Source organism: Glandiceps talaboti, chromosome 7 (assembly GCF_964340395.1).
Source record: "Glandiceps talaboti chromosome 7, keGlaTala1.1, whole genome shotgun sequence".
NCBI classification, from domain to species: Eukaryota; Metazoa; Hemichordata; class Enteropneusta; family Spengelidae; genus Glandiceps; species Glandiceps talaboti.
In genome coordinates, this window is record NC_135555.1 from 16,001,493 (window position 1) to 16,016,089 (window position 14,597).

Here is a 14,597-nt window from a genome sequence, read left to right on the forward strand (position 1 = left end):
TTTTTGTCTACGTAAATTCTGAGGTATATTTCAATGTGTTGTGTTTACCCAGGTTTGGTTTACAAATCACTTCCGGTACGTACAATAACAAACTTTTCACACATTTTGCAGCAACTTTGCAATTTACTGGGTTACAAATATGGACCTAACCCATGATATTCAACATTGTTTTTTTATCAAATAGGAAAAACAGAGTGAAGTTGTCTTGCTAATTAAAAATCCAAGATAAATACCACTTTCTCATCCGTATGGCCACTTTAAACAAATATTGTGATATATCTCAGTGGGTTTAGTTCTATGTTTCCTGTGCAGCTTCTTAAAACATATGACATATAGATATGAGAATAGTAGGCACTCCAAAGACAGTTTTATTACACAAAATACTGATAAAAACAGCAATATGAGACTGGAGAGAATATTTTATGAATTTCAAATCTTTAGATATAATGACTTAAACAGTTGTAGGAACACTCACATAAATCTTAGAAACGTGACGAGAAGAAGAAAAGACGATGAAAATTTTTTTATAGTCAAAAATAAATAAAACATAACAAATAATGAAAAAGGCGGCAAATTAGGAACTGATGCTAAATCGATAAACAGGGTGACACATTCGTAGGTATATATTATTACTGCATGTGTCAAGTATTTAGGTTACATTTAAAAAAAATGTTTAGAATCCCCTTTCTGAAAATTCCACATCAAGTTTCTTTATTTTCAAAGTTGTGGAAAATTCATGAGTTATACTGAATCTATATCGCGCAAAGTAGAAAGAATCGATGCTGCCAAATATGGGATGAAAAGTTTAGAAAGTGCTGTCCACCCCTTCCCGACAATTTCACATCAATTTCCCTATTCTTAAATTTTAGGCAAAATTCAATCAGAGAATGTATTATCTCAAACACGGGGAAGCATCTATGTTGCCAATCTAGTAGGCTAGAAAAGTTTAGAAAGAGCAAGCCATGTTCAGAATCCTTCCCTGAAAATTTTGAGTTATTTTTAAATAATATTGTGAAGAAAAAGTCAGGCAATGAGAATGCACAAGGCAAACCGTATAGAGTATGATGTTGCATGCTCAGTCGAGTCTTGAAAGTGCAGTAGTGTCATGTAGACAGTGGACACACTATATTAATTAAAATAAGACAGCATAGAGTAGATTGTATATATAACATACAGTGACTTTAAGTCTGGCCCCCATATTATTTCAAAGACACTTTAAACAGTGTCTACTGTGGCCAGGGCGCCGTATAAATTGGTCGTTCATAATTTTGTGATGGACTTTCAATAAATCAGGACGATCAACATACATGATCCAAATTGATTTGGGAGACCCTGAATAGCCTGTCTGTATGTTCTACACTAACCAAATCACTCCAGTGACGATATTTTGGTATCGTATGCTGACATTATGCCATTAATCAAACTACCATGCTTGGACAATATCTCTTTTGCAGACTTGCTCTACTGACAACTGCAATTGTCCACTGTGAGCTGTATGTTTTATAAGTAACCCCTAAGGAGGTAAAATGACCCAGCCGTGAGATGAAATAATACATTAATAAAAACTTAAAGTCGCCTACAAACACTAATTACTAGGGTGACGCTAATAACGGTCATATTTTTTTTGTTTTTCGTTTAAAAGCGTTTCTATAATTGTTTTGACTTGAATTTGTTGGCATATTTACAGAATTTCTTATTCGTGTTCCAATTGTCGTCATTCCAATTTGTATCTTGAAATATGATTTATTAACAAAATTTATTGAACAAGAGAGAGACAAATATCTACGACTTCAGTTTGGTGCCATGTTGACAGAGTACGTACAAGTACTCGTCAGTCTCTTGTGTTCGAATTGCCATCCCAACTTTATCTTGTAATACATATTTCATTGTTATAATAAATGTATTGGGCTAGGTGTAGGAATATTCAAGATTCATGCGAATAAAGATACATCCCCTCAATAAAGAACAAAACAAAACAAACATGACTAACAAAAGTCAAAAGGATTGAGAAAAAACAACCAATGTACAACAATAACATAGATTAAAAAATCGATTGTTATCCCGTCTTTCATTCAGTCTTTCTTTCATTCATTCATTCACTCCCTCCCTCCCTCATTCCCTCACTCACCCACCCATCCATCCGACCAACCACTCACACGCTCGCCCGCCCGCCCGCCCCACCCACCCACCCACGCACTCACTCACTCACTCACTCACTCACTCACTCACTCACTCACTCACTCACTCACTCACTCACTCACTCACTCACTCACTCACTCACTTATAATGATACGAGTGAAGTGTGTTGTCCCCAGCATTATATTTCAAAGGGGCGACCGAGAAATGCTATCGGGGGAAAAAAAGCCAAAGATGACGTTGAATTGACGTACATGTATTAGGTATCGTTTAGGATTCAATTTGAGTCTGTTGCGAGTATCAAATGCACTTTAAAATGTGTTTATTCATTTTGTGTTTCTTAAGTTCACTAAATCTTCCCCCGTGGCTTCTGGAATATCTATTTAGTTTCGAATAAGTTGTCACTGTGTTACCTTGGTGACAATGGACGACCATTTAATAGTGTTCCTTTAGTTTGCTTACCATCCACACACACCATCGACCATTCACATTCAGAATTAGCGCCACGATGCAAGATTACAAACTTTGCCAGAAAGCATTTAAAAAAAATAAAAACATTGGATGAACGTCTAGACCAGACCACTGTATGTTTAGCTGAAATTGTAATTTTAAAGTTGAGTTCTTCATACTGACTGCTTGTAGTATGCGCGCAAAAGAGATTATGTTTCAAGTGTTTGAACTTTTTATCCCTCCCCCCCCATTCCCAAAAAAGAAAAAAAAACATTCGATCAAACTAAATGTCATGAAACACTGTGGTAACAGTAATTTTTATAGACGCCAAGATGATGTTTACCGTGGCTCTATCTAAAAGGGGCTCTGTCCATTTTTGTTTTTGACAGTGTCAATTGACTGGTGCAGTTCTTGATATTGTGACAACCAGTTTGCCAGGAAATATTTATGAAAGCAAGTGTAACTGTTTTAAAAGTTTTTTTTTTAAATTGAAGCTTGTTTACTACGTTATACACATCTCAAAGCACGTGACACTGTGCTGGGTATAACTGTATGAATTATGAAGTTACGAATTGTGATGTTACGGATTATGATAATAATGTCAAATAGACTTTTTGGGAGTTGAGAAAGAGGGAGAGAGGTTAAAATCACCAAGAACTCTTTAATGTGTGGGTCCACTCACACCTTAACCTGTGTGTCTCTCGGGACTTTTAATAGCTTCCGTATGTGCCCACTCGGAAATGTAGGCAAATGCATCCCCCAAATGGGTTGACGAAGGGCGGAGACAGGGCGGTCAGATGGGCGTTTACGATATGGAATGGGGATTTCTTCACCATGACACCTCACCAATTACGGAAATGGGTGGTCTTTTATCTAATCAAATCAAGTCAAGTCAAGTCAAGTCAAGTCAAGTCTATTCTATGTGTTCTTACCTCACACATTGAAGAAATCTGTATCATAAACTCCATTTTAAAGCAACATACAAGAATATAGTACCTTTCCTGTCGGATGGACACCAAGATGAAATTATGTATTTCGGATTAAAAAACACCCAGCTAGTTTGTTTGTGATGTAGACGATGTTTCAATGAAACTGTAGAGTTAACCTCTGGGTGTAGTGTAGTGTAGTGTAGTGTAGTGTAGTGTAGTGTAGTGTAGTGTAGTGTATGATTATCTGTCGATTTTCAGTACTTCCCATTTTATCAAAATATAGTACAGTAACTAAAAACTTTGTGAACTTTCAAAGTAGTAAAACATATATATTGCGTTGGTTGTATAACAATACCAGTGCTGATGCCAATCAAACCTGCTATAGTATTTAAATGTATTCTTGATGAATTAAATGAATACAGTGGTACTTCACTTCCGAACAAACTTGTACTTGTATGTATGTATGTATGTATGTATGTATGTATGTATGTATGTATGTATGTATGTATGTATGTATGTATGTATGTATGTATGTATGTATGTATGTATGTATGTATGTATGTATGTATATGTGTGTGTGTGTATGTATGTATGTATGTATGTATGTATGTATGTATGTATGTATGTATGTATGTATGTATGTATGTATGTATGTATGTATGTGTATGTGTGTGTGTGCGTGCGTGTGCGTGTGTGTGTGTGTGTGTGTGTGTGTGTATGTCTGTCTGTATGTCTGACTCCCTGTGCTTGTATGAAACCGGGTGGGGTGAGGGTGTTAGTTAATAGTTCACCCTCGTATAGACAAGGTCGTGTTCCTTTTGTGTATATTAAAGGTGCCACTGGTGATACCATAATGCAGAGTGACAGTAAGGATCTGAGATGGATGGTACTCTAAGCATAACAAAAATAATATATTAAATGAACTGATCTCATCGATACAACTGCTGAATCCAAACAAAATACTTGTATTTTTACAAATAAAACAGGGATGAAATTCCAATTTCAAATCGCTGCAGAATGAAAGAAGACATCTTTTGTGTATAAGGCGGAAGAATTTCCGTTTTTAATATCGCGGATCAACTCGGCTTTAAGTGTTAATTTTGAAATGGGAAACAGACTAAGGAATTCCATAACGTTATCAGTCCATCTAGAATAATTCTCTAAGTAAGATGGAGATGTTTTCAGGTGGCTTGGGGCTGTCAAGTACTCTCCGCTAAAAAGAGAACCACACTAATTCAATTAGGTCGATGTTGAGCAAATGTTTGTGAACTGGGTAATAAAATCATCCCTACTGCTGCCATATTGTGCGGAAAAATGTCACATTAACGCCTTTCACGCCATTTACGCGTAAAACCCACATAAACGTGCTTTTGTGACACATATATTCAGTACATCTCTTCGTTCGGGGGAATAAAAGCCGATTTGGCCGGTGGAAAACGGTGCAATCTCTAATTTAAAGACATTTTACCATAATATTATCTGGGCTAGCAAGCACTATTACAATAATAATCTATTTATGCAATACAAGGGGGAGTTTGCATCAAGTGAATGGCGGGTATTTGGCATAATACTCGAGATTGATTATGGCGCCACCGGGCTCAGACAAGCCCTTTCTGAAGATTTGAATCCTGCCTTTCCACTGATATGGTCGAAATGCTGTATGTACACTGTTCTCCATCGTTCCATTTAATTTAATAAGCAAATTGGGAGTAATATGCGATTTAAAACATGCATATACTGTAACCTTTATCTTTTCATTTATGTAAGAAAAACACACAGTGACTCTATTTTTGCAATCGTGTCTGGTAAGGTTTCCAAACACAAACTTGCATCATTTTGCCTAACGATAATAGTCTAGTTTCAAGTCTTAACTGATTTATTTTTTTTCAAACTTCTTTTTTTTAGAATTAGGTCTTACTTTTTAAATCAATTATAATTCTTCCTAGCTTGTGAAAATATGACGAGTGGCAATTTACCTAAAGAATCAAAAATAGTACACCATACGTGCGTATTTTATACATTGTCAAGTCCACACAGTTTTTTTTAAAAAGGGTTATTGGAATTTTTGATGCAAAGTATTATAGCGTTATCATAATGTATTAAAAGTTGCATTTTAGAGTTAAAAAATAGTTATCATGAACTTGTACGCTTAGCAGTTACTGTTTTTTTGGATTTGTGATAAAGAAGATATGTTTCATTGTGTGCGTCCATATATGCCCCATCCTTTTTTGAATATTGATAAACTTGCATAATTTTTGATGATGTTACGTTAGCGTTTAATGAAACGCTGTGTTGAAAGTATTTTCAAAAGTAAGAGTATAATAACTTGGGAAAATCAATTCATGGGTGGCCGTATGTTTGGAGGAGAGAAGAGAGCCAAGGATTGAAAGAAGGAGGCAATGACTAACAAATTTAAACCATCACAAAATTGAATGAGACTAAATGATGAGATCAGTAAGTGGCATTGAGGTCCTCCACTCGACATCCTGGTAACTGCCACCAAATCAGGATCACTTGTGAAAACTTAAAGTAACATTTTCTCCAGCCTATTGTATCTTGCGATGTGAAACGGAAGTGTTAACCTTAGCTGTCTCTTGTCACTTTGCAAAAATCCCAATGCAACACACGATGAAAATGTCACGTGACAAGGTGGTAACTGGAAAGACCTTGTCGCTGTCTTCGAGTGACGTCATAAAGACATCAACTTTCGAGGTCTCAACGAGAGAGACGATGAGGCGGTCTGATTTACAGCGCTATAGATTCGATACAGCGAGCTCAAAGTCTAGCCTGGCGACCCCAGGTCTCTGTTAATTCTCAAAATTAACTTATCTTACACGGTTCGGCACCTAGAGAAAATACTGTTTTTCACATTTAAAACCCCAAGAATTGAGAACTGGCGCTTTCTCGATTACAGATAACAAAAAAAAGAAGTTTAAGTGATGGGTAACATATTGAGCGTAAAGATAAGCAAAAGACTATCCTAGGTTTTGCATATGACTTTCTAAACTCGATCACCGTGAAATTTATTTTTCCATCCATGAAAATGGCTATTGAGATTTAATCTTGACAAGAGACACAATAAATGGGTAAAATATTCTGTACACCTTAACGCAGGACTTAGTCGGCTTCATTAAGTCTATCGGCACCTTATAATGAACCTGGATACGTATGAAGTCGGTGGTTATTAGGCGAATTGGAAAGTCTGATCGGAGTAAGTCGTTTGCTGAATAGGTAACAGACTATAATCTGCGTATGCGTGCCAATTTAATTATTGTGTGTCGACGTATACGAGTAACGTCAGTGCTGTATAGCGTAGGCTGAAAGCGTTGAAAACAGAACCACAATAAATGTGTAAACTGGACCAACATGGCTCCGAAAGAGCTTTCCTGAGATTTAAGGTAGTTTACTTTAGGTCGCCACAGTAACAACTTTGCCTAATTAATGAAGAAAAATTGCATACTGTGTTTGACTGTTGACGTGTTAGCTCTATATATACATTCGACTGCAGTGAAACTTGAACTTACATTTTGGATACTGTCTAAAATGTTGAAAGAGAACATCGCAACTCTAAAAATACTGATCGCGTGGTATCACCTATTAGATTTCTAACTTAGGGAGCAATATTGCACAGAGTGTTTGACTGTTGACGTGTTAATGCCACACAGTCGATAATTGTTAACGTCGTGGAACTAGAACTTGTATTTTCGAAAATGCCTAGATTGAAACATTTCAAAACGGAAACCTTAAAACTATAAACCACTTGGCGTCAGTCATCTATTTTCAAAATTCAAGTAGAAAAAATTAAATTCATTGAAATCTCCAATGCACACACTAAGAGTTGATGATGTGGTGTGTTGTGGTAGCTAAAAATGGGGGGGGGGGTGGTCCCAGCTCACATAGCAGTTTAAATTATTTGGATATCTTGGTGATTATACAGTGTATTCATATCAGAAAAGCGTGAAAGTAAAAACTCAAATGCGCTCAAATTTGGCGATTCAAGTCCACTTTTTATCATTTTCACTTCTTTGAGTCACTTGGTATCATACCGTCATTAAAAAAAAAAAAAAAAAAAAAAAGTGAAATAAAAAACTCAAATTTGCGCAAATTTGATGACTGGTTCTGTTGTAGCTCGAAAGGCGGCAATTCAAGCTCACTATAGCAGTTATTTGGATCATTTGGTACTTTCAAGTAGAAATAAAATGAAATAAAAAAACCCCTTGAAATTAGGTAAATTTCACGACGTGTTCTGTGACATAGCTCAAAAAGCAGGAAACAGTAGAGAAAAATCACTTATTTGGGAAACAGCAGAGAAAAATCAGCAAACCATGATAAAGAATATCAAATTAACTGATTTGGCAGTCAGGCTTTGTTGGTCGTAATTGGTATGCAGAAAGTGGAAATGGAAGGCTTTACAGTTTTGCATCTATCCAAGCTAACTTTGATCCTGAACAAATCAGCTTAGCAATAGTAAAGGTTTCGGCACACGACTATCATCTTTATTCTCTCATCAATTCACCCTATAGGAGCAGAGTCGATCGCCGACAGATGACTTTCCCTTTCCGAGATAAGCAGCAGCGACTGAAATCAAACTAAAACGATATACATACATACGACTCGTATAGTACTGCGGTGTGCGGCAGGTTGATGTTTTAAGCAAAAGAAAAACGCGATCACTTTCTCAAATGGCATTATCCACACCGTGCTGACTTGTAATTCACTAAAACATGGCCTGGAAATTAAATCTTGCGAGATACTGCCTTAATTGTCCGTTTTTCGGAATGCGATTTACATCTTTGAATTTGAATAGAGGTGTTTTGTCCTTTCTGCACCTTGAAATCAATATAGTTCTCTCGATCTCACCCAACACGTGTCGTGCGGAAATCTAATGATACAAAAAAGGGGGTTGAAAAAGTAAAGACACGTTTGAAATTATTTATTGTATATATACTGTACTTGTGTCAAAATTCTCTTTCCGTCGATCATTGCGTACAGTTGTCTGTTTATTCGGTGTATTTATACAGATACAGCCAGACACGCTGAAAACGGATTGTACAGAAAAGTGACTTGGCTTGTCTTGTATCATGTTCTGTGTTACTATTTAAAAAAAAACCGTAATCTGAAATATCAGTTGCAAGCAATAACCTGTCTGTCTGTCTGTCTGTCTGTCTGTCTGTCTGTCTGTCTGTCTGTCCGTCTGTCTGTCCGTCCGTCTGTTTGTATGTGTGTGTCTATTTCTGTCTATGTATCACTGTGTCTCTTTCTCTCTCAAAATAGAATTATCTTTAGATTTTCTCTTCTTTTTCACTAATTTTCCAATCATTAGTCAAGATGGTAGTATATACAATCTAATCTCTTTCTTTTTATATTTTCTCCACTTTCATTCTTGTATTTTGATTCTCTTTCAAGGGGTTTTCCCATTTTGTAAAATAAGCCCAAAATCAGGAACTTACCATTGAAAATCTCATAGAATGATTACAGAGAAAGGTGTGGCAAGAGTTTAAGCCAGTTCAATTATTCTTGTACACGCAGGTCACCTTGTATTAAAGGGTAGGGAAGAATAATCCAATCCGGGATAGTAATCCAATTAATTATCTTATCCCATCATTTATCATTTTATGTGTGTTCATCATGGAAGCATTATGATTAAAATATACAAATTCTATTCTTCCAATTTAGATGTACAAACAGACATGTTTTAGATAAATCACTTGTCTTTCAGTGCCCACACCGTGGTCGAAATGTAGAAATAACATAGCTGTGATTCAACGGGTTCTCTTCTACCACACGATCCAAAGTAACGTAGTCATGACATAGCTCGAGGTGTTTTTGAAAGGTATGTGTGGAAAACCAACTTTACCTTTTTACGAGAATGAATGTTGATGGACTCTGGGTTCATAATACGAAATATAAATTTTTTATTCACAAAATCAAAAGATATTCTGGACGAGACGTCAAAGAACACTTAGGACTAACTTCCAGAATTTAAAAAAAAAAAATACTTTTTTGATTCTGTGATGAGTAGAACTTTTCATTTGAAATGTACTTTTTTATATTTGAATGGTGTTATCTTGTTTTATCTTGTCAAAAGTTCTCTTTATCATTTGAAGCGTAGTTAGTGAATGATTTATATTGGGTTATCATCGTGAAGTGAAATCGAAATCGCCTGGGAACATACTGGGTTACTTTGCTTGACCATAGACAGTGGCTTGACAAACGTCACACAGGGAAGTGGTACACAGTCTACAGCATATATGACGTTGACTCCCACATAAATCAAGTTTCTGTCAGATTACTATTTTGTTGTAATTTGATTTGTATGTCTGCAATAAAAGAAGTTCTGGGGTAAGTTTCTGTAAAAGGACACCATTTTAATGTCATGTCTGCATATTACCATTCAAATTTTAATTAGACAATTTGTAAAAAATTAAAATATCGTCTGGAAAACAAATATTCAATCCCTATCTCTTGCAAGTGTCGTGAATCCAAGATTGCGTCAAATTACAAAAATTCCGAAAGGAAGATTTGTGTTTGCTTTGCTGTCTCTCTCTGCTTAGCAAAATTAAAGTGGTTACTATTTTTAAGCGGCCGAAAAGGCTTACGAATTTGCAACCTCCACGAAAACAGAAACTTCAACTTTTTGAATTTGAATTTGACGAGGTCAGGGTTATCGAAAATCAAGCGGTGAACTCAGTAATGAAAATTGAAATTTGTGAGTCAGGGTGGGTTTCAAATGATATATAAAAAGCTTTATAACGATAACGAAGCATTAGTTTTATATATTTTATAGTGTGTGTACAGGTGCTTCACTATCGTGATCACGTAGAAGAGAGATTCCTGCAGTAGACCTACAGCAATCTCTAGATTGAATAGAACATCCTCTTGTGTGCAACAATCGTAGTATAAATCGGAGGGATTTGGTAGAAATCGTCACTGTCTTTGAATAATAAAATTTAAAGTGCTGAAAAAATATCACAAACAATCCACCCTGAATGATAAAATTGGAAAAAAATAAACAATCTTGTTGAAATAGTCACGTGGTAGAAATTGTTACTGTCTTTGAATTTAAATTACTAAAAAAATAATAATAAAACTCTCCACCCCGAATTACAAAATTGGAAAAAATAAAGTTTTTTATTTTGTTTGTTTTTTAATTTTGGCAGAAATGGAAAAAATAGCACAAGCAATCCACACTGGCAAATTGATGAAATTGGAAAACGTGACAACCCTATTTAAATTGGTAGAAATCGTCACTGATTTCTGAATTTAAATTGTTGAAAAAATATCACAAAGAATCCACCCTGAATGATGAAAATGGAAAAAATAAAGTCTTTTTGAGCATTTTATTTTTGAGCTTCCAAGTTGAAATTTTTCAGATCCCGTACAAAAGCCAACAGATTTGGGGCAATGGTTTCTTAAAGTGTGCCAACATATGTCAGTTCCAGATAATTTTTAGATACAAGAAAACCTGTAAAAAATCCAAGCTGTTGTGTCATTGATTAAGAAACCTAAGACGTACTTGCGGAAAGAGAGTAAATTTCTATTCTGTAAAGAGAAAAGAGTTTAACATCTGTCATACAGGCTAAATGGAAACTTAGCCTTTCTTCTAACAGTCTGCTGTGCCTTGGGACTAAATTTTTGAGAGCGTTTTCATTCAAAAACTGGCTAAAAGTGATTGAATGGGCACTTACGACTGGTTATCAGTACGCCCAAATTGTCGTGACGCCTGCATGCCATTGTTGGCGTATCAAAAGCACTGGCAGTTATTACATTAAACGCGGATAGAATGACTGATCTGGGATCCAATGAAGCATCAGAGATAGTGTGGGTATACGGACAATACATGGTGACACCGCTGTATCATCACATCCACGCGTCATAGTGTCACAGACAACTGAATACATTAATTCACTGCCGTGTGTTGAACCATAATTACTTTTCATTCTGTTGAGGGTCATGTCTTCTCAATTCCTTGCCTCTTAAAATACCCATACTGACTTAGTTGAGTAAGCAAGGCATTTAAACACACAAAAGAGCTCGCAAAAGGTTGTCCACGCTTTATCGTTCTTTTTAGGACAGGTGTGCGTTCTTTTTTGAATGTAATGCGGCCACTCAACTCACATTGGTTCTTCTTATACAAATGCACACTAAGGACTTAATTTTTGTTGACCGTTACCTTTTTCAAGTTTTCATTGTAAAATAAAGCCGATGAACATCCGCTTAATTCATACGATCATCAAAGACAACATCACTGCTATTTTTTGCAAGCGTAGTGACTTGGAAGTCATACAATCTCGTGAAATCTCGGTACTCTTTGAAATTGTAACACGACGACACCGTCTAGATTTCTATCAGCTAGTAAGTGCAGGCCTAAAATCAAGATTCGGATATCCATCAGGACTCACTACAATATCGCAGAAAGTGTCGAGACAACACACTGTTTGTAAACAATATTAAACCACCTTGGATATGCAGTATCAGATCATCCTGTGCGGGCTAACAGTTTGATACAAGTCAAAAAGTGACATATTACAAAATATTTACAGAAAAGTGGCTTGAGTGAAGGAAACGTAGAATTTGACGAATTCCAAGCTGTTGAGAGGTATGTGATCTGCTGACAGCCTCCGTCTGCGCATACAGTCTCCAAGATTACCACAGATTTTCTTCCATTTCTAGTTAATTCACGCGGCGTCAGTTCGCCACTCCTCATATCCCCCTTAAACAAAGACTTAACTAAATTCTTTTGCTTCCATTTAGCATGTGCAATTTTCTCTCATCATTCCGTTTCATTCCCACAGCTTACTTAAGAGCAATAAGCTGTCCTGGTCTTTGTCTCCGTGTAAATTCCGTGTAAATTTCGTTTCCCGTGTTTGTTTTATCCCTTATTCCTTGAATTAGGTTGGCCTTTGTGCATGTAATTTAATTTCTCCCATCATTAGCGTTTCCTTTAGGGAGCAGCCTTCTGTTAGGTGCCTCTTCCATTTGATAATAGCTTCGTTAAATTGCGCTTTCTCCGAGATTAAATATGCCTTTGTTATACTCCAGTGTTTACAAATCTGTTTGCACGAAGCCATATTCCTCACCTGTAACAATTGCACGCAATGGAGATGCCAGGGGAATAAAAATATATATTTCTTTCTATCGGCATAATGTTTCGTACACAGATTCAAGTGTTTCTCTTTCCAAGGTTCTTTGCTTTGAAACCAAACATCACGATTTCAATTCGATTAAGTCGCGCAAGAATAGCAACCATAGCAAATCATTTAGGATTCATTTAAATTCTACTGAAACGAATAAGTAGTGTCGTAGCACTAAGGTAAGCAAACGTTGATTTTTTTTAAAAACTGTTTCCTCTTTTATTTTGCGTATCCTCGACCTATCAAAACATTTTTATATAGATTCATTCAATTTGTTTTGCATCATCTCATGGTACCAAAACATTTTTTTCTCTTTATACCTTGTTTGTTTTCCGTACTTGTGCATAACCAATTCGCCCCTCTTTTTACCCCGAGTTTACATATAACGTCGTAGTATCTAAATATATTTTTTCTTTTCAGCTTTGTTTTGTATTTTAACCTCATACAACCAATAAACATATATTTTTATTTTCATCCCCTTGTATTTCCGCATCGGCGCTTGTACTAGTAAATTTTTCTCCTTCTTTTTAACATTTGTGTAATGTTTTGCACCACCTCATAGTATCAAAAGAACTGGGTGTTGTTTGTTTACCCTTTGTTTTTCCTGAATGCCTTGTATAATTTTGTTATGCTTAAGATTTGTTTTGTATGACCTCAAAGTATACTTATCAAAACAATTGTTCTTTTTTTTACCCTTTGTTTGTTTTGCATCACCTCGTAGTATCAAAACTGTTTTTTCAAAATTGTGGTGATTTATCGCAAACGGTTGACTCACCAATTAAAAGTTCTCGTATCGAATATAAAGGGCGGGTTTACGATAACACCCCAATAGCATAACGAGTGCACTGTTCAATGTTTCGTGTCTCATCTCAAAAATGTTCCCACACATTTATCATTGTTATTTTGCCTAACCAGTTACTGAACCTACAATTAAAAAGTAATCATTTCACTTGTTTGAGATTATATTTCGGGAAAATGTCAAGGGGAATTAACTTTATTATGCTATTTAGTACCATAATTTACTGCAAACATTTGATACGTATATATGCATGTTTTCAAAATGATTCATATCAAGATTATGTGTTTATATCAGGTTTCCAAAATGCTGACTGCTTTTCTCATGTTCACAGAACATTATCAATGGTCTACAAGTGCAGAAATAACACTAGGTAATAAACTATATCAAATCTGTTGTAATCATTTGGAACTCAATATTTTTTTTTTTAAAAACCCAAACATGTGTAAAGTACTTTTTATGTTTATATTGGACTATACGAAGCAAAAGAATTATCGAACCCTGGAAGAATATTATGAGCAACATAACACGGATATTAAAGAAATTAAATGAATACACACCCAAATCAACTTGAAAACATAATAAAACAGGACATCAAAACCAACAAAGCACTAACTTCAAGAAATGCTGTATTTTTTTTGGAGTATACATAATTAACCGTAGAGTGTCAAGGTAAATACAATTGGTCCCGGCCTATCTTGCTTTATATGAAGGGTCTTGATTCAAGTTGTGACAAGAATTCAAATATAGATATACCCGTTGGTGGCGCAATTCAACAAAATGACATCACTGGAGTTGAGTGCAATCGATCATGGGCGATCGGCTGTAATCTTATATGCCTAGTGGGGGGTCGCCGGGGTGGACGAAATAAACTCTGTTTTTCGTAAAGAATATAGCAGAATTGCCGAAAGAGTAAATGACGCATAACGGTGAAAAAAACTATCATTAGGTTCAATCGCTAAGTGCTGCTGATTGCTGTCGCCAGGTCAAGTATATTACGCCCACCTGTCGAATGGGGGTGCGTTGTGACGTCATAACCTATCAGCAACACCAATGTGATGGCTCTGATAACATACTGGTACACGATGCTTTTATCGGAGAGTAAACAAGGATAGAGAAAAATATGAACAACACACAGATGTCAAGGATATA